Source organism: Haemaphysalis longicornis, unplaced genomic scaffold (assembly GCF_048455015.1).
Source record: "Haemaphysalis longicornis isolate Haplotype H1 unplaced genomic scaffold, Haemaphysalis longicornis Haplotype H1 scaffold_3, whole genome shotgun sequence".
NCBI classification, from domain to species: Eukaryota; Metazoa; Arthropoda; class Arachnida; order Ixodida; family Ixodidae; genus Haemaphysalis; species Haemaphysalis longicornis.
Window position 1 is genome coordinate 226,897,981 of NW_027526335.1, and position 20,921 is coordinate 226,918,901.

Genomic DNA, 20,921 nt, shown 5'->3' on the forward strand with positions numbered 1-20,921 from the left:
GACCGGTTGGGTAAAAATCAACAAAACTGAAGAAAGGCGCTCGGTCTAACTCTAACTCCGTCAAATGGAACTCCATGCCACTACCTCGACCACGTCCGGCCGCTTCACAACAAGCAGCGAGAGCAGTGTTTTTTTATATTTACCCAGCCGAACGAACCGCTTCCGCTCATTGACTAGCCAGAATAACCGTTAATTAGTAGTCACCATTACGAACTACAGATGATCGGAACTCTGGCGATGGATACGTTGGCCTTGGATCTAGTGAGCGGTAGCGGAGCGGCCGGTTGAGTGCAAAATCAAGACCGACTGCTCTCACCACGTCAATTGTAAAGTGGGCGCGAAGTTAGCTGTTACAAAACGCTGGCCCAACCAACGTTTATAGAACCAAGGTTCTATAAACGTTGGGCCCAACCACGCAAAAATACATAAATAAATAAAGCATGCCCGGGGGGAATCGAACCCGGTACATCAGTTCCGTTATCCGAGGCGTGCAACCTCTACACCAAATCTGAAGACTGAGCATGGCGTCTAATCAGCCGGTTTTGCTTTCGTCTGGACGGAACTGTACAAATTTCACGCTGGCTCCGTTTGGACGGAACGCTAAGCTCTCAGTTGTATTCCGCCTGGACGGAAGGATAACCCGCAGCGCTCCGTTCCATCTGGACGGAACGCTAGCCACAGCCTTCTAAAAAAAACATTAAATTCTCAAAATTTGCTCTTATCGTAATTATTTTTGCATTATGATTTGAAAAGATGGGTTTCAGCTTGGAATTAACTTAAAAAATGTGAAGAAAAAACTGCTATGAAGGGCAGCTCTGCCTCAATGCCTGCCGGACACCAAACAAAAAGGGAGCAGTAGGTTTGCATTACTTATGCATAGTTACTTACCAGCATTACCCAGTGCATCATTACGATCATTGTCGCTCTTTTCATTGTATGAAGCCATTGTGCAGTCACAGAGGAAGTCGGACTCACTCTCAGAGACAAATTCTAGGTGTTCAGCAGACGTTGCTGCCCTGAGTATTGCAAAAAAGCTTTTTTTAGATACAATGCCACCACCATCATTCCTCATGTTTGACACCATTTTTGTTACATTTGCCAAACAGGTTTTTTTTCCAAAGTTCTGAGGGGCCCTTGGTGCTAGAACTGATTACTGACCGTAAAATCACCTTTGGTGCCGAGATGCACAGCATTGGCCGCAACGAGTGAGGCTCGTGATTAACTTTCATGACTTCTTTAAGAGTTATTCCTTATAACTGCTTCTAGTGGCAGCTGCAAGATAGCTACAACAAGGGATGGGTCACATGTGCTGCCTCACTGTGGGCAATTTGCATGAGGCCCAGCCCATGTTGGTTACAGAGCAGCGCCTCAGAGAATTCATCCACAGTGTGTCGTCAGTTTCTGCAGCTGAGGCTTCACGTTTATGAGAACTTTATTAATCACTGCACATTACACCACTCAGGAAGCCAGCCTTGCGTACAACATAGCACCATGTCGCCTACGGGTTCCAGTTCTGCCAGTGCCTTGCCATGGTGAAGGGGGTAGAGCTGTTCCAGGATCTGGTCCTCTGTGCCACGTAACCAATGTCAAGCTGGACCAGAGGCTACTGCAGCTAAAGGCGGCAGTGTGGAAAGTAGGGAAAAGTACTCGAAGTCCCGTTGCTAAATGGATGGCCTGCCGGCACACCGCGCTGCCTGCAGATGCCATGCCAACTGGCTGGCAGGCAGGGATGAGCTGGATCGCGCATTGGCTCGGAGGTTTACCCACTCGTCGCAAGCTCTGGGGTACCTTCCAAGCTGTCCAGAGGCCTCAAAGCAACTGGAACCCACTGTTGTGGTTGGCCCCAGTCATTTTGGAGTGTTTGGGAGCGAGCAGCAATAAGTCTGCTTTGGAGAGAAAAAATAGGGGAGTTGTAGCAGCCAAAGATTATTTCGACGCAATAGAAACAACCCACAGGAACATTATATATACAGTCCAACCAACTTATAACATCATTGGACATAACAATGAAGTCACGGCACCATAAACTTCGCTATATGTTGTGTGGTAAAATAAACTGCTTATTACTTACACTTATTCTTATTATTGGTAATAACAATTGAGCCTGACGGTACGAGCGTATGTACAATATAGTATTTGGAGATCTGTGAAAGATCATGGGTGGATGGTGTGCCACCATTTCTCTGTTGCGATGCCGGATTTCAGCCTACCGAGTCAAGCAGTGCTTTCACATTTATTTATTCAGGTTACCCCTAAAGGCCCTCTAGAAGAGGGTATTACATAGGGGGGGGGGGGGGGCAATGCCACATGTTGTGTAAACTACAGCAGGAAAAAAAGGAAAAAAAAAACCAGAAAAAAAGCAGTACAACAAGATACAATGCAACGTAACAACTGCAACAAAACGCAAACCATGAATACGGGCAGCAATTGCATGGCGTTATACAATAGTTAAAAAAAGTTAAAGAGAAACAAAAACAGAACAACAAAAGCAAAAAAAAAATTAGTTGGTCAGCGTAGCGCGCATGAGCTCTAAAAACTTAGCCGAGTCTTTCACGGTGGCAATATGTGCGGGTAAACTGTTCCACTCAATAATAGTGCGCGGGATGAATGACGGAGCGAAACGGAGTGTGCGAGATAGCGGGCGCTTAACTTTGTTAGGATGATCACGGCGTGGATAGATGGAACAGGGGGGTTCAAAGAAACTGTCATGTAATGACGGGTGATTGTAAAGTTTGTGGAAAAGTGATAAGCGCGCATATTTCCGACGAAGGGCCAAATCCTGTAGCTCAGCACGGTTTTTTAAGTTAGTGACGCGTGAATAAGAAGAAAAATTGCCCCCACCTCCCCGAAGGGAATCGTGAGGAAGTGCGAATGCATTTCTTGCGCAGAGAGTACACGGCGTAGTAATTCTGCCATCGCCTTAAGAGAGGCGCAGTACCGGCGAGGGGGAGCTGTCAGGCGAGGGGAGAGGCGCGCGCCGAGGGTGAGTGCAAACCTAACGGGAGGAGAGGCGCGCCAGCTGCAGAGCATGTGACGTCACGGCGCGAGGAGAGGGGGAGCAGACGCAAAGGCGCCAGCGCGCGGTCACGTGGGAGTGTGACGTCATGGCGCGAGGAGCGGTGCGGGAGCCGGCGCGGGCGCGCGCAGCCACGGCGCGGGAGGCGGAGCGCGCGCGGGTCACGTGGGGTGTGACGTCGCTGCGCCGTTGCTACAGACGCTCCTCTCCGCTCCTCGCGCCGTTGCTAGGGGAGAGGAGGAGCAGCAATGCAGACGGCGGATTCAGGGTCGCTTATAAAGTGCATCGCACTTAAAATCTGAGTAAATGAAACGAGCAGCACGGTTTTGCAAGGATTCAATATTTGATACGACGTAGGCTTGATAAGGATCCCAAATGGCACTGGCGTATTCTATTTTAGGGCGAATCAAAGTGGTAAAAGCAAGCTTTTTTAAGTGCGATGGAGCCTGTTTAAGATTTCGTTTCAATAACCCGAGAGACCGGTTAGCAGCTGCAAGAGTGAGTTCTATATGATGGTGCCATGATAGATCCGATTGAAAGTGGAGGCCGAGGTACTTGTAAGTAGATGTTAACTCAAGTGTCATATTATTCAACGAGTATTGACTAGGAAAACGGGTAGCAGCGTTAGTAAAGGACATACACTTTGTTTTAGAAACATTTAACGACATAAGCCAAGTTGAATACCAATGATTAATTTTGTTAAGGTCAGATCGCAAAGCTAAGTGGTCCGAATCAGAAGAAATGTTACGGTATATTACGCAGTCGTCCGCAAAAAGTCGAACGTGTGAAGATAAAGAATTTGGTAGATCATTAATATAAACGAGGAAGAGTAGAGGACCAAGAACACTTCCTTGGGGTACACCAGATGTTACCGGTAAAGAGGAAGAATAAACATTCATAGCAAAGGTGAATTGAGACCTGGAGGAAAGAAAAGCTTTTATCCATGCAAGAACGTTAGGATGAATGTTAAGTTGTTCTAGCTTTAGTAGTAATCTGTGGTGAGGAACGCGGTCAAAAGCTTTAGCGAAATCTAAGAAAATTGCGTCGACCTGGCAACCAGCATCCATAGATGTATGAAGGTCGTGAGCAAAACCGGCAAGTTGGGTGTCGCATGAAAATCCCTTGCGAAAACCGTGCTGAAAATTGAAGATGATATTGTGACACATGTGAAGATGATATTGTGATATTGTGAAGATGATATTTATAGGGCACAGCAATGGAACACCAGACATCAGTGCCTGAATTCTATAAAATTATGGCTGTAATTTTTATGTAATGTGGCATTATTGGGCACGTTTTCCTTGGTTAGGGAATTCTATGGAGGAGCAGGAGAATGAGGGTGACTTTTTCTGCCTGTCGTTTTCAGGTCGAGTAGACGTGCACAGTAGCAAGACGTACTGTGCGATTTCTGCAATCTTCCACTCCACTGCGGGACTTCCAACCAAGGCACACATGCATTTGTGCACCAATACCGCATCCCTTCAAAATGGCGACAATTATTTTAGAGAACCTGGTGTCAGTTGAGCCACAGTCAGAGGAAGATGGCTGCTTAACAGAAATGCAACAATTGAAAAAATCTCTCCTATTACCTGCTCAAAGACCACAGGGCCCTGAACTCGGGCGCGTACAGTCAATCGGACTAAGATGGTCACTCGTTGCCCCTAGCTTCTTCTCCCACACCACATTCCTCTATTGCTTCAATAAAAGTTTACAACACCCTGTCTGTCCGTCTAATCTTTGCCCCTAGAAATATATAGCTGCCCTTTATCTCTAAAGTCCCGTGATGGTCACCATGCTGCAATGAGAAACTGAAGCCTGTTCTGAGCAGCTGTGTGGTCCCTCCAGCAGTTTTTCAGCATGCAAGGTTGAGAGGAAGGAATGACCCAAGGACAAAATGCCACCTCTGCTGAAACATCTCACCTCAAAGATATTTTTAAAACACTCAGTAGCTTCCTGTGAATGAATTAACTGAGGGCGCCGAATTAGCTCTGCTTTTCATAAAACGAGGCACGACGATGGCACTCGTGCCTTCGGTGAAACAAGCGTCGACAGGGACAGCCTGCATATGAAGAAAATTCAACCATGGCGAAGAGCGGCAGCCTAATGAATTTATATATATGCCTTACACAAGAAAGCAAAAATCTGTAAAGGGAAAGAAATGTGAGCGCCCATACGCAAAATGTTCAGCTAAAGCACTTAAGCTGTCCAAGCAACAGGGTCAGAAACACCGATCTTTCACCTAAAATGTGCACGCATGCAGGGCAACAATAAGAGTATTTAATGGAAGAAAATGAGCAGATCAACTAGTGGAAAATCTCTGGCAAGTTGATATTTGTGTTGGTAGGTGGGAGGGGCAGAAAATTAAACACTTTCTAAAGGTACAGTAGACATGCCCGCAAAATTTCTTAAGGATACGTCGGACATACACAGCTTTTTCGCTCAAAATTCCGACCTCTCAGGAACCTAGCAAAACCACTTCAAGAAAGTGATATTTGGCATAAAGCAAGAAGTCAACGTGAAGATGAAAACAGTAAAATTATTTTCGAGGATTCTGAATATTTTTTGTGTAATTCGCTGTCAAATCTTACTCCCCATGCATTTCTATGGGATAGTTTCCATGGTTACGGAACCTAGTCGCGCAAAGTGCGAGACTTGAACCTGTGCACAAAGCAAGTTTTCACCCCCAATATTACCCGCGCAAAAGAATTAAACATTTCGTATAGCTGCGCTCAATGCAAACAGCTACAACTCATGTTGCACTTGTACGCAAGTGCTGCGAGAGTGCAGCGGAAAACATTTAATAAGCAGCGGAAGCAACAGTTTCGGGCAGGGTTAACTGTATAGTGTGTCGAAAAATGCGCTTCCAATGCGGATGTGCGCCATTAATATTCACCAATTTCCGTGCTGTTATGCCTTCGTCTGGGTATATATCCGGGGGGGGGGGGTTGCTGAATGTACTGATGTTAAGCTATTGCTACCTATTCTCATACAATCTCTTTTAAGATTGTTTTTTATACCCGCGCTACACGAGCGTTTCTAAAGCATTCGAGTCGAATGTCATTTGACTCAAATGACACCTTTGCCCTGCTACACGACGTTTTTCAAAGGCATTTCGTTAAAATGGCATTTGAGTCAAAGGAGCACGACAACTGACCTTTGAGAGTCTCAAAGGCCTTTGTAACACGAACGGTCGTACCCTCGGGCTCAGTTTCTGCAAGCCGTAATAACAAAAACAATTATTTACGAGTAAAACTTGGTGTTTGAAGTGCAAAATCTTCATAATTTTTTACTTGTTTTCATTCTCTATGACTGGCTCTACGATTACGAGGTAACTTGGTACTCTCAACACTGGCGGTGCGAAAAAAGACAAAAAGAAACTGGCTGCCTTGTGCATGTTTTGTGCGCGATTGTAGATCGTGATCAATTTGATCACTAATAATTGCTTTTTTACCCATTTTAACTCTAAAATTAAATTTTCGCCAAGAACGAAACATGGCAGCAGTGGCGACACTGAAACATGGCGGGCGAACGCGGAAACTTTCAACTGCCTTTAAGAATGGTCATGTAGATCGACAGAACTCCTTCCGGTTAGAATGACATTTGAAATTTCGAAGGTCATTCGACTAAAATGTCCTTCGAAACGCTCGTGTAGCACAGGTATTACAGTGTTGCATGAGACCGACCATTTGAAACTTTGAACAACAACATCACAACTATGTGAGTTCCGCAGAAATTATATTTTTCAATAACATATTAGGCATAACTTCCTCTTTTTAAACGAAATTTCATAATGCTCAATCTTTTCAACATTTTCACAAATCTAAATTTTTTTCGCGCAAACACGAACTGTTATGAACCATTACAAACCATTATTTGTTTCGTTCCGGAGCTGAAACGGAACGGAACGTTTATTTATGAAACGAAAAACATTTCGTTCCGACACCCTGCTTTTGGGGCACGTTCAAGCTGGTATAATGCCATGCATTCAACAGATGCTGAACAGTTCACGTCTGCTGTCATATGCCGCAGGACAATATTGTACTTCAGTTGGTGCTTTTAGCAACAGACCTTATGATGTGCAATGCCTTCAAATCAATTTCTTCTGTGTTTAGCAAGACTGAGGACTTGTCTGCAGCAATCTTACCCCAAATAAGTTATTGCTTGTCAAGCAGCACAGAAGTACCACTACAACTTAAAACTGAAATTAGGCGGGGATGATGCTTTGCTTGTCAGTTTTCTATCTCCAGCAGTGATGGCGATGGCAGCTGAGTGTTTTTGTTGGTACAAGGAGAGAAAGAGAGAGAGAGAGAGAGAGAGAGAGAGAGAGAGAGAGAGAGAGAGAGAGAGAGAGAGAGAGAGATAGAACAACTTTTATTAGGAGCATTGATCGGATGATCATGCGGGAGTGGTTTCCTAATCACGGGAATCCATTGGCCGTCTTGACCATGGCTGCCCTTTCGACGAGAATGAGCTGATGCGGGAGGGAAGGGGCTAGACAGCAGTGTCTCCCACTGCTCTTGGGGGTGGGGGAAGGGAATATTAGGGGCTGCAATCCTGGCGTAACTTTACATTCTACAATAATGTGCCTGACTGTCCATGGCTGCTGGCAGAATTTGCATCCGGCTGAATATTCGCTTGGGTACATTAGGTTAAGTCGGGTGGGATGAGGATGTGTATTTGATTGAACAAGTCGTCGCAGAGTTATTTTCTGATCCTTTGTGAGGCTTGGATGTGGGAGTGGGAACGTTCTCCTACTACGCCTGTACTGCAGAGTAATCTCTTAGAATGTAGTGAGTGGGATAGGCTCTACCGTACTCTCAAGGGCCTGGATGGTCGGTACGCGGGCCTGTTGGTGAGCAAATTCGTTTCCCTTCATGGAGGGGTGGGCAGGCGTCCTCACAATTTGCATCTTTCGGTAGGGGGATTGACTTGATAATATTCGATGTGCTAGAGGGACCACCCATCCCGATTGGTAACTTCGGTACGCTTCTTGAGTCCGTGATGATTGTATGGGCGGTGGTCTGCGTGAGCGCCAGCGAAATTGCTAATTCTTCCGCTTCTTTCGTTGAACTCGTTTTTGCAGTAGGACTTATGACCAGATCGTGCTTGGTCGTCACTACTGCTATCTTGGCCTTTAGTCCAGAGAGAGCTGCTGCGTCAGTATAGACCGTGTTTTGGTCTGCTCCATATACCCTGTTCAAGGCTTTAGCTCTTGCGGCCCGCCGGCCTGTGTGGTGAACAGGGTGCATATTCCTGGGTAGAGGATGAAAAGTGGCTTGCGCTCTCCAATGGTCAGGAAATTCTAATTCTTGGTTTGCCGTGTCGGAAGCCCATTTTATTTTCTCGAGGACTTTTCTTCCTGCTTGAGTCTTGGCTAGTATTGACTTTTGGCTTGAGAGGTGGACTTCCACCAACTCGTCCAGCATATTGTGCAGGCCCATTCTCAGCAGCCTGTTGGTGGAAGTGCTCATGGGAATGCTTAGGGCGTGCTTTGTTGCTTTCTGTATGAGGGTGTTAATTTTGTCGCCGTCTTTATTGCTTAAAATCAAATATGGTATGATGTAGGTGATTCTCGGGAGCACAAATGCCTGAACAAGGCGAAGGCTGCCTGTTTCCTTGAGTCCCGCTTGTCTATTTGCCACTCTGCGTATAATGTGAGTGACCTGTTCAGCAGTTTTCGTCAGGCGTTGGATAGCGACGTTACTTTGACCATCGGCTTGAATATGGAGACATTGGCAGGGCTTGATTGTATGTCCCTCCAAGATGTCTTCTGGCTCCTTTTGTTCCTACAAGCCACGCAATCAATAGCTCGGACTTTTCGGGCGAGCAGGTGAGCCGCACTTTTTGGCATATTGGCTGACGGCATCTGTTGCTTGTTGTAGTGTGTCCTGTATCCCTCCTATCGAGTCCATGGTTTATATCGAGTCCAGAGGGTTATATCATCGGCATAGAGGGCATGGTTTAGGTTAGGTATACTGGCCGAGGAAGACCAATTAGGGCACTATTTAATAAAAAAAGGGCCCATCTCCCCACGAGGGGGGACTCGAGTAAATGCGTCGCATAGGGGGTGGGTGTATTGCGTTAACGTTAGTGTTTGGGGGTGGTGGTGGGGTGGTAGTGAATGTGTTAACTATTATTGCTTATTACTAGTATTTATTATTATTTCTTTCATATATTAATTATTACTTTCGTGATTTTGCGACTCGAGTCCCTCCTCGTGGAGAGATGGACCCAATTTTTCTTTTTTTTTGTGACGCAAGTGAAGGCAAGGAGTAGGTTGTTGTCAGTCGTTATTTATTTATTTGTTGCTGTTGTCGTTGTATTGGACACTGAGAACGACGGCTTTGTGGTCGCTAAAGTGTACTGTTAAGGGGTCTTTAAGCAGTGGTCGTGCGTTGCAGCAACTGGTGAAGACGAGATCGATGCAACTGCTGCCGTGTATCAGCAGCTTCTTGACGTAGTTTGAATGAGTCAAGGATATAAGGCACGTTCGTACCCTTTGATTCTTTGAACCAGGCGCCGATAACTATTTTTTTTATATTGTGTAGGGGGAGGGGTGCGGACCTGTTGTTGAGAGCGAAGAGGGTAGCGTGATGCGGGAGAGGAGAAGTGTGGGGGAGAGGGCGCACCTGCGCGCTGAGCTGTTGCGGACGGACGGCGGACGCTACATGTGAGTTAAAGGAATGCTCTGCATTTAAAAGGGGATAAGACAGATCCTTGACGCGAGCCGTTTCTCCCTAGGATGACAGGACAGGATGTGACGTCAGCTATTAGATGTGAAGCATCTCATGGTCGGGGCTATGTCGATCCCTTGTCGTTGTCGTTGTCGTTGTTGCGCCGTCCACACCCCCACTCAGCATGCTCGGCTTGCTGAACGCCCGGTGGTGTCTTACCCTTCTATGGCTCCTGGAGCGACAGTGCTGCCGGTGTCTTCCTGGGCCGGCACGAGACGAGCACGCTTCCCCTTTAAGGGCTCATGGAGCGACAGTGTTGCCGGTGTCTTCTGGGCCGGCACGCTTCACGCGCCTTCGACGTTTCATCGTCGTCGGTGAGTTTCGGCGTGCCGTGATTAGAAGCAGCCCATAACCATACGGGGAACGTGCATCGACCTCATCTTCAGCAACTTTAGGGTTCATACACTACAGCAGCCCTTGACTTTACGTTTCATAGACCATAAGGCGGTCATAATCAAAGCGGAACACCAACCACAGGTCGACGTCACCTACGTTGAACATGATGATGATAATGCTTTAATAAAGACAAACTCATGCCACGTACGTCTCTATCGCTCTCTCTCTCTTTATTGCCTCTCCACTCTAACACCCCCACCCCCTACAATAAAATTACACCATCTTCCCGTAGGGGAACCCTGAGTAGTATGCGAAACAGCCATGGGGTCAACGCAATTTCCCATTACGTAGTTCCGGTAAGTGAAAAGTGTGGTAGTTACCATGGAAAACAAACACTAAATATAACGGTAGCTACGTACCTCAACCTCACGGAAACGCGAACCGAAAACTAATGGGCACTTGAATAGACCCCATGCCTGCTTTGCATACTACTCAGGGTTCGCCTACGGGAAGATGGTGTAATTTTTTTAGTGTTGCTGTGCGGTCTGAGAGGAAGTCGGTTATATAGTCGTTGGTCCTCTGACCACACCCTGTGTCGTTGAGGTTCTTGAGGATGGTCTCGTGGGCAATGTTGTCGAACGCTTCTTTTAAGTCCAGAGCTAGTACCGCTCTAGGGGAGCATTGCATGTCTGGGTTAAAAACCTCCTCGTTGAGTTGCACAAGAACATCTTGAGTGCTGAGGTGTTTGCGGAAGCCAAACATTGTGTCGGGAATTTGGTTTTGTCTAGGTACTTTTGCAGGCGCTTGAGTACTATTCGTTTTATGATCTTCCTCACTCAGGATGTGAGAGAGATTGGTCGCAGCTTTCCGATTAGAGGTGACTCGCCGGGTTTCGGGATAAATCTTACTTCCGCTGCTTTCCACTGGACGGGGAGTTTCCCTGTGGCCCCAAATTCGTTGAAGTGCTGAAGTAGACTTTCGAGAGCTTGGTCACAGTAAAGGTTTGGTTCGTTGTTTCTTGCTTCGATGCGCCGACGTTGTGGCGTGTAGAACACTTCTGATGGTCTGCGTTGGTGCCTGATGGTGACGGCACTGATGGAACGACGACGATGAGAGTTGTTGAGGGTTTTAAAACTGTATATTTACACGGAAGACATATACAGGATATTTACAGACTGAAGTAGACAGAGTAAGAAATAAAGTGGGTTCTTAGGTCAGCTAAGACTTTGTGCCCGCGGCACCCCCGTCAGCGACAGACCCTGACCTAAGACTACCCAAGTGGTGAGATCCTCCCTAGCCTGACCTGGCTAGCCCGGCAATACGCCGGCCGTGCATATCACATTAAAACCCTGAGGATTCGACCTCTGCCGCGCCCATCCCGGGCCGCAACGCGCTCACCCTCGCCCACCTCCACTCACCGCGCGCACTGGCCAACAAAAGGAAAGCTATCGCCATAAATCGGCCACTGTCTAGCCACAGTTGACAGCTCCACGCTCCCCGTCTCACGCCGCTAGACGGACCAAATGGTTTTACAACCTGCTAATGGCTAAACGCGCGCGCAGGCGGCCCCCGAAGCATCCGACCCACGCTTTCCCACGATTGTACTGTGCCTTGCAACACACTGTTCAAAACAACGTCGCAGCCCAGCTGAGGCTCAAGGCAATTCGTCTCCGCGCAGTCGGCATGATCCAAAGGCCGCTCGCTCTTAGCAAGCAGGGAACCGCCGCTTCCCACGCGTTCGACTTTGCAGCGTCGCTGACGCCTGGAACCCTTACAGTCACCTAGGTTATTAAGTAGTTTATAGGTGATGCCGTCCGGCCCCGATGCACTGTTTTTCTTGCTTTCGGCTATTGCTGATCGTAGTTCATGAAGTTCAATAGGTTGGTCTAGAGTTGGATTAGGTGTACAGTGCAGGGTGGAAGGTCCAGTCCGTTTTGAGATATCTGGTTTGTAGGTCTTGTAGAAGCTTATCGGTGCTTCCTCTGTGGTTGTTGATAGTGCGGGCCATGTTGTGGTTGGTCTCGCATCTTGCTAAGTCAAGGGGTCGATGAGATGACGAAGGAGCGTCCAGGCCTTTCGGGTCCCCTGCAGGCCATCGCATGGCTGAATCCAATTGTCTCTGCACAGTGACATGGCTTGCTTGTTGATCTCCACTGTTCGTTTGCGTAGCTTTCGGTTATGTCGTCGCTTTTACCATTGTTTCGTGAGAACGGAGTGGAGTATGTGGTTGCGATTGATTGAGTATGCCATTTGAGGTCTTACATTGTTTCTGTGACCCAGGTGTCATAGGGTGTTTTCGGATTAACTTCTTTCACAGCTTGGGCTTCCCTAAATCGGTCCCAGTTGACAAGTCTGGCCCAGCCGATATGGGTCTAGTAGCTTTGTCCTTCAATAGTTATTTGAGGGATGTCGTAGTGTGAGCCAAGATTGGTGTTCGTATTGACCCAATCGAGGAACCCAGCCAGTAGTGAGAGGTCTGGAGTTGTGTCTCTCGCCATACTGGTGCCCAGTCTGGTGGGGACATGGAGATCGTTTAGTGAAGTTATCCCATTCTGCTCCATGATATGGGCTAACTGTTGTCCTCGCTTTGAATTGTACTTGTAGCCCCACATCTGATGAGGGACATTAAAGTCCCCAAGGATGAGAACTGTTTGGCCCGTGGTTAGGTTTAGGGTTTCTAGAATGGTGTCTTGTAGTCCGGTCTGTTTAGCAGAAGGTCGGCAATACACGTTCAAGATAAATAGATTGCGTTTTTTTAAATCCAGAGCATTTCAGTAACTCACGATGTCACCCGCGTTGACGTCCGTAGTCCGCATCGCTCCCCCTACACTATATAAAAAAATAATACTTGCCGGCGCCAGGTTTCGATCCCACGACTCTGCGGGCGGAACGCAAGGTACAAGGTGCTCTACCCACTGCGCCACAAAGCCGACACAGAACGGAACCTTACGAGCGCGCCTTATATCCTTGACTCATTCAACCGTCGGCCACAGGTGCGCCCTCTCCCCCGCGTCCTCCTCGCCTTCTCTCTGCTCGCAACACCCTCTCTCGCCGCGTTCGGTTCGGGCGCACAACAGGTGGGGACGTGCGCAACACCCTCTCTCGCCGCGTTGGGTTCGCGCTGAGCAACAGTCGGTTCGCGCGCAAGAACAGGTGGGGGCGCTCGCCTCGCGCTCTCTCGCCGCGGTCGGTTCACGCTTAAACCACATATGTCGTTCGCGCACGCTCCGGTCGCTAACATCTGTGGCGTGATCGTGACGTCAACATCACGCGTTCGTGTGGTGGCGCGATTTCGGCGCTATAACACTCTCTCGCGAGGGGCATTGGATTGAATTCGATTGGCTTGGCTTGGCTTGGATTCGATTGGTTGGATTTGGATTGGATTGAATTAAACTGGATTGTGTTGGATTGCGTTGCGTCATAGCCGCGGCGGGGGGTTCACGGCGCGTTTCACGTTTCACCATCGACTTCATCGACAATGTCTACGCTGGAAGACAACAATTACAACAATAACAACCAATACGTAATCCATACGACTCGCAGGCGCGCCCCCCGCGGAAATGCTCTGCATTTGATCGTGCCCCTCGCGAGGGGGATGTTTCTTTCTTGAGTTTCTACGCTTCAAGATAATCTTTTTTGTGCTCTCCATTCGGGCTCCTCCAGGTCCACTTCCGACTCTCCCGTTTACACAAGAAGGTATTCATTATGCGTAGGTTATTCCGTTCTGCAAACTCAACTAGTAGGTCCCCCCTGCTATTTCTACAGCCCAGACCATGGTTACCAACTGCCTTGTCTCCAGCCTGATTCTTGCCTACTTTAGCATTGAAGTCCCCCATAACTACGGTATGCCGTGTTTTTACTTTAGCCATTGCCGATTCCACATCTTCATAGAAGCGTTCTACTACTTGGTTGTCGTGGCTGGATGTGGGCGCGTAGCCCTGCACCACCTTGAGCTTGTGCCTCTTATTGAGTCTAATTACAAGACCTGCTGCCCTTTCGTTAATGCTATAGTGTTATTCTATGTTTCCAGCTATGTTTTTATTGACTAGAAATCCCACTGCCAGTTCTCTTCTGTCCTCTAGACCACGGTAACATAGGACGTGCCCATTTTTCAGCACCGTAAAGGCTTCGCCTGCCCTCCTAACCTCGCTAAACCCTATTCTTGTAGCACGGGAGTGAATTTCAACCAACGTGTGCTCACAGTCCTTCTGAGCCGTGAGAGGTTGCGTTGCTGCTATATTATTCTTGATTGAGGTGGCTGTTGCTTTTCCTGAAGGGTCTGCGTAGATGATGTAGCCAGAAAAGTGAGTTTTGCCATTTATATCCTGCAGAGCTATTGCCTTTATCTGATTGCGGGTCTTGTTCTGATATATCGCGGAAGTTCTCCCATCTTTGCCCTGAACCCATGGCAGTTCCATTGTAGCACTGTCGTCAGGTCTGTTTGTTTATTGTGGGGGGCCAGCTCGAGAGGAAGTAGGGTTGGGTGTCCAGACATCTGAGTTGGTTTTAGTGTACGGGGCGGCACGGCGGGTCGAGCGCTAAGTTAGCAGAGCTTCGTTTATGTTGGCTTGCAACGTACAAAATCTAGCGGCTTCGTTCTGTTTAGCCTCCTGATTGGCTTTGCGAATTGCTTCTGGGCTCTCAGAGATACCCATGATGGCTTCTTGAAGTTGTTTATATCATGTTGCGCTGTGTTCTCTGCTGAGGTGAGATCTGTGAGCATAGCTGTTTCCATGTCTTCTTGATGCTGCGACTGATTGTTAGGAAGGGCTGGCTGCTACTCCTGGCCTTCTTTCTTTGCCTTTTTGCGCTTGCCGGAAGGGTCGCGTGGTTGCGCCTGCTCCAGTGCTTACCTTTTGTACATATATTTAGAGGTGTGTGATTATCAACTTTGCGTCTGTGAATTCAGTCCAAGAAGTTAAACTTGGCTGTGAATTGAATAAAATAGTTTTGAATACGAATAGTAAAAGCTGGCTGCGAATTGAATATTTTCAAACCACACTATCTTTGCTTTGGTGTTGCTATAGTGTATAAAACAGAACTACATAAAAAAAGACAGCTTAGGCAGTCAGAACTAGACACATTTCAGGTACTTGTGCTTGACATGCAAAAAATTTAATGTAACAGAGAAAATAACAAATGGACATGCAAAGCAGTGCAACAAGAAGTTTGCATACATTGCCATAGAGAAATATGGGTTCTTCACAATACTGTGAACACAGTAGGCATATTAAGTATATTTAATATGATTGGCCGCAGTCCCCCCCCCCCCCCTCAAGGAGGCTGGACATGCTAGTTGCCGGTGAGACCTCACCAACAAGCCAGCAATGACACTTGATTTCTCACTCGTGCTATTATATTTACAGGAAACCTATTTTAGATTATAAATTTTGCTCTCGTAGTGTTGCACTTGACCTAATATACACTACAGTTAGGGAACACTTGTTTGGTGCATGGCTTCTGCACTTGGGCTTTCGGCACGGCTTCGGTGTCATGCAGAAAAACCAACCCATAAGGTCTTACCACATAGTGAAGCTTGCAAGTCTTGCGAAACAGCAAACATTCGTTGCTGTACTATTTATAAATTTCAGATACGTATTTGAAACAAAGCTGCAAATCGAATATCAAAAACTATTCACAAAGTATTCTAAGTTTTGAATGTTCACACACCTTCAAATATACTGCCTGGTCACTTCAGTAGAAGTGTATAATAAGTTTATACAAATAATTTCATGAATGAAAGTTAAAAATGCCGTAAGGTGTTCATTATGCAAGTTTGTCGCATTTATTTGAAATTATTGATAAGCATTGGGTGCAGTTGATTGGATGATTAACCTCTCTGTCTTCCCTGTACTATCTCCTTCCTCCCTTTACAGGGTGGGCATTCATAGGGGCACGTGTTGGGTAATATGTTGTGTTGTAGTATGTTTGGGTTTGTAGGCATCTGTACAACGGCTTTGGACTTAGAGGTCGGTGATGGAATCTGGCGGGTCTTTTCTGCTTTCTACGAATCCATGGCTAGTAAATTTGAGGGCAGCAGTTCATATTGCCTCATTCACTTGTAGTTTAATAAGGTGTGATATCAAGATGAGGTAGATGATCGCTAGCTTTTTTATGCGTCGTAGTGTATTTGAGGTGTGATGCATCCTTCTTGATAGAGGAGACAGGGTTACTGGGAAGCATGGTGGTAGAGGTGAGTGTGGCAGGCATCAAGGGTTTCTTATGAGTCATTAATGGCAGTCGTCCCTGGGTTTTGTGCTTAAATATGCATCAAAGCAGTGCGGTGAATGAAGGTGGCTACGCAGGTTAGTTGGGACTTCATCGTGGAAATTTTGGTCAAATGTCAAGCATGACTCAAGGAAAGGAGTAAAGAGCTTCATGAAGGAAGCTTCATTTCCCTCTGAGAGTGATTACAAAGTAAACAAAACCATCATGTGACACTGGTTTAACACCACATGTAAAAAGCAATTACAGCTGCTGCACACTTCACACTAATCATTCACTAATCTACAGTGCATCTGTCTCCCATCTATCACATAGCCTCAAAGATTTTTCGTTCCTGGTTTATGCCATACAACTTAAGCACTGTCGTCGTATCAAATTCTGGCATGCAGGCACCTGGCGTGCATCGAGTCTTGGAGGGGAGCACCAAACCAGTTTGTGTTCCATTCGTCAGCAATGCGCCATGCTCCCACCCCCGCCTGTTAGGGCAGTGCCTTGTCTGCCCTATGTACCATCAAGATACATTGAAATACGAACAACAAAGCATGTGACTTTCAGTACATGCTGTGCATCATGGTGACTGGCTGTGTAGCCACAGTAGGAACGAGTTAGAAGAATTAGTGTCCAACGTTTCTCTGTAAATCGCATTTGAGAATGTTAACTGCCGCATTTGGTGCGGGGTCCCACTACGGTTATCGAAGTGTCGCTGAACACGATGAAGGCTGATAGCAGAAGCACAAACAGGCACCAAATATGGTGGTGGGCAAAATCAATATTTTCACAGACCGAACGGTGCCCTCTCAACACCCACGTGCAAGTTGGTCTAACTGGGAGTACACAATACCTTAGATAAACTGCCCGGAGCTTATCATATATCACTTCCAAACCTCCCGCCTCAGCCACCTACCAGACGAGACACCCTTGAACTCCTCGGATATCCAGTACCGTCCCAAGAACAGCTACAACGTGTGCCCCTCCACATCCGTCAACACATTTGTGCAGCTCCCATACCGCGATATACGCATCAATACGCTCTTCAGGAAAGCAGTTCTCTGGAGACCAACGAAACTAACGTGGATAATCACAAACGTTTCATTTCTGCGCGCCAAGAGCCCTCTGCAATGATTTAACAAGACTATGCAGCAGGACCATGACCTCCTGAATATAATGTTCCGGAGCTTATGACAGCACGCAGCGATTACAAGGCACGGGTTCCGACGAACTAAAGCGACGCGCAGGAATCACCTTTGTAGGTCTCAATAGTCTTGTCTTATTTCTTTTTCAACGACCGTGTGGTGTGCGACAAGAGTTTCGAGCGAACGATCGTTCGCGGCTGGCCACGATAGCAGCGCCGTTTGAAGTTGAAGGCACGGAGCAAGATATCTTGCTCCGTGGTTGAAGGCATATGCGCACTCGCACGTCGTAGACGAAACGCCCAACGGCCTCAACACGGTGCTCTAATAAAACGCAGCCATCTCTATGACGCAGCACAAAAGTTTGTCGCGAGAGCACTCATCACTCTCGCAAATCAAGGCGGCACAGCTGATGCAGAACGCCCGTGTTCAGCGTCGCACTGCGCGCAAATTAGGCGGCTGCACACACTCAGCGTCCCAATCACACGCTGTACACCACCGTGAGTGCTCTCCAGAAGTTATTCGAGAGCGCCTCTATCACGATCGCAAGCCAAACACCTATGCACCGCTTCAACGGCAGGCAAAAGGGGGCCGACACGACCTCACACGCCCCGGCTCGGCTCTGGTATCTTGCATCGCCACCAGCGAACCAGCAGTGCCTGCTTCCTTCATTCCACACCAATCGTTCCGGCATGATATAAGGACTCTCCTGACACCGCTTTCGTCAAGATCGACCCAACAGGCGAGTCAAACTGTTTACTCAAAAAGCTAACCCTAACGCCACAGCGAAGAACAGCATCGACCACGCCTCGCGCCGAAGTTGACGCGGCCGCCGGCTGCATTCCGCAGCACTTTCCGCCAGCCATCACTCCGCTGCACGAGCGCGCCGGCCGCGGTCAGCGTCTCGGCAGCAGCATGATGGAGGTTACCGTCGAAGGAGATGACATCGCCCCGGAGGACTTCGCCCACCCCTCTTGGGTGATGATTCGTCGCCGCCAATAATCCCTTCGTGGACAATCGCTCCCGGCCAACTCTGCCATCGCATCTTCTTCTCATAATGCCTCTTCCAGCCGACGCCGCCGTCGACCGGCGCGCTCGATTCCGCCGGTGCTCCCCTTGCCCGAGGACGGCATCAAAGTGATTCTTCGACCGAGAGGTGGTCTAGCCCTCACCCAAGTCCCTCTGGCTACTCTGGCTGACACCGTGCAGAAGCAAGCGGGACTACCTCCCCATAAAGAAGATCAAATCCCCATTCACGCGAGGGCGAATTTCATCATCGCTAGCACCCCGGATGAAAGCCGAGCGCAGAAGTATGCGAAGCTCGAGGCGTTAACCTTGAATGGAAAAGAATGCCCGCTGTCCACGCACGTACCCGCCCCATCAAATACAGCGACGGGAGTCATTTTCAATATCCCAGCCGACGAAACCCCAGAACAAATATTCCATAGTATCTGGCACTTCAACCCTGGACTTGGAGTGCTCGACGCTAGGAGGCTGAGTGACTCCAACATAGTCGAAATTCTCTTCGATGGAACTACCGTCCCTTACTGGGTTCAGTATCGCGCCGCAACATACCGCTGCAAGCCGTTTCGCAAGAAATCAGGAGCCTGCACCGTATGCTGGCGGCCAGGACATCGACGCGAAGTCTGCCACACTGGACAAGCCCTCTCTCGGTGCTCAACCTGCGGAATTGTCAATGCCCCCGAAAATCATCCATGTGTTCCGAAATGCATCGTTTGTGAGGGACCTCATGCTACTGGAACGGCTGCTTGCCCCAAGCGCTACCAACCGCGCCGACCTGTCGTGTCATACGCTAAGGCTGCAGCTTCTTCAGGGACTCTTTGTGCCACGGATTTTCCACCGCTGCGACCTGCCAAGACCTCACAGACTGTTTCCTGTGGACGACCAGACCATCCGTGTCGTGCCGGCGCCGCACAGCTCCCTCAATCGGGCATCGACAAGATCAAGGTGAGCTGCCAGCGCTCGCCTCTCAGTGCTCCATCGTCATCATCATTACCCTCGTACATACGCAAGCTGAAATTCTTAAAGAATTGCAAGCGATCAGCTAGGGCAGAAATACTAACCTTAATTGAAGCAAGAAAATGCAACATTAGGACGCGAAAACAGTCTCCTAAAACAACAACTGCCCACTCGTCCCGCTATCCCCTCGGTGCAATCAGAGCAGCAATCAACTCCGGCCTCCCAGGAGGTTTCCACTCCACCACCAATTAAGCGGAAAGCCACGGCTAACCCTACTACTTCCGACACTACACCCACCCTAACAGACTATCGTTTCGCAGGGATCGAGGCGGCATGCAAGACAGCTCTCGCGCAGCAGAAGGAAGAATACTTACAGCTCCACCAAATTCTCTTAGCCAACCAGGCAGCCATGCAGGCCACCATTTAATCTCTTCGTGCCGATATGCATAACTGCATGCGGGGAATCGTCGCCACTACCAGCGACCACACTTTGCCGCAAAATACCCCCCTTCCGCCTAGTGCGTTTAACGATGAATAAGCGGGACGCAGAGTGTTCTGTTTGGCAGTGGAATTTCAGAGGCTTTACCCGAAAACGCCCCAACCTGCAGTTACTTCTCTCCACTGAACAAAAAGCCCCCGTTGCAATAGCACTACTAGAACCTGGACCTAACGTCAAGTTGATGGGCTATCAGGCCTTCCAATCTCTGGATAATCCGTACACTGCAGTATTGGTTCAACGTAATATTCCCGGTGCACGCTCACAATTTGACAGCATTGATATTCCACATGATTTGGTTGTCCCCTACCCGCCCAAGCGCAAAGCCTCCCTATTGTACATTCTCAACGTGTACGGTAGTCCCCGTGCGCACTCACACAAATTCCAGCAACTTTTTCACCTTGCTATTCAGGTTTCGCAACCTCACCCTCTGCTCGTATTAGGTGATTTCAATGCCCCCCACACAGCCTGGGGTTACACATACACTAACCGCAAGGGCCGTCTCTTATGGGTGCGCACCCGGGGTCAGCGCTTTACAATCGAGTCCGACCCCTCCACCCCCACAAGAATTGGCAATAGCGTGCAAAAAGATACTTCCCCGGACCTTACGTTCTCACGCGGTATCCCAGAAGTTAAATGGCTCTGCACACCACATACGCTCGGCAGCGACCACTTCATTATACTACTCGATCTACGGCTCCAATCTAAAATCTTGCGCCGACCCCGACAGCAATACCTTACAGATTGGGATGCCTTTAGGAAAACCTGTGCAGTGTCAGAGTCCCCTGAAATATCCTCTACACGTGTCATACCTGGGTCAGCCAAATTCTCGATAACAAACGCACTCATGACAGTCCCGTAGACCCCGAAATACCTGCGGAATTAGTAAATGCCCGCCTGTATCATCTGTGGGACGCTTATCGCAGCATACAGTGTAGGTGGCGTAAGCAGAAGCAAAATAAGCGCCTAAAAGTTAGGTTAGCTTCTCTCGCTGCAAAGATAGA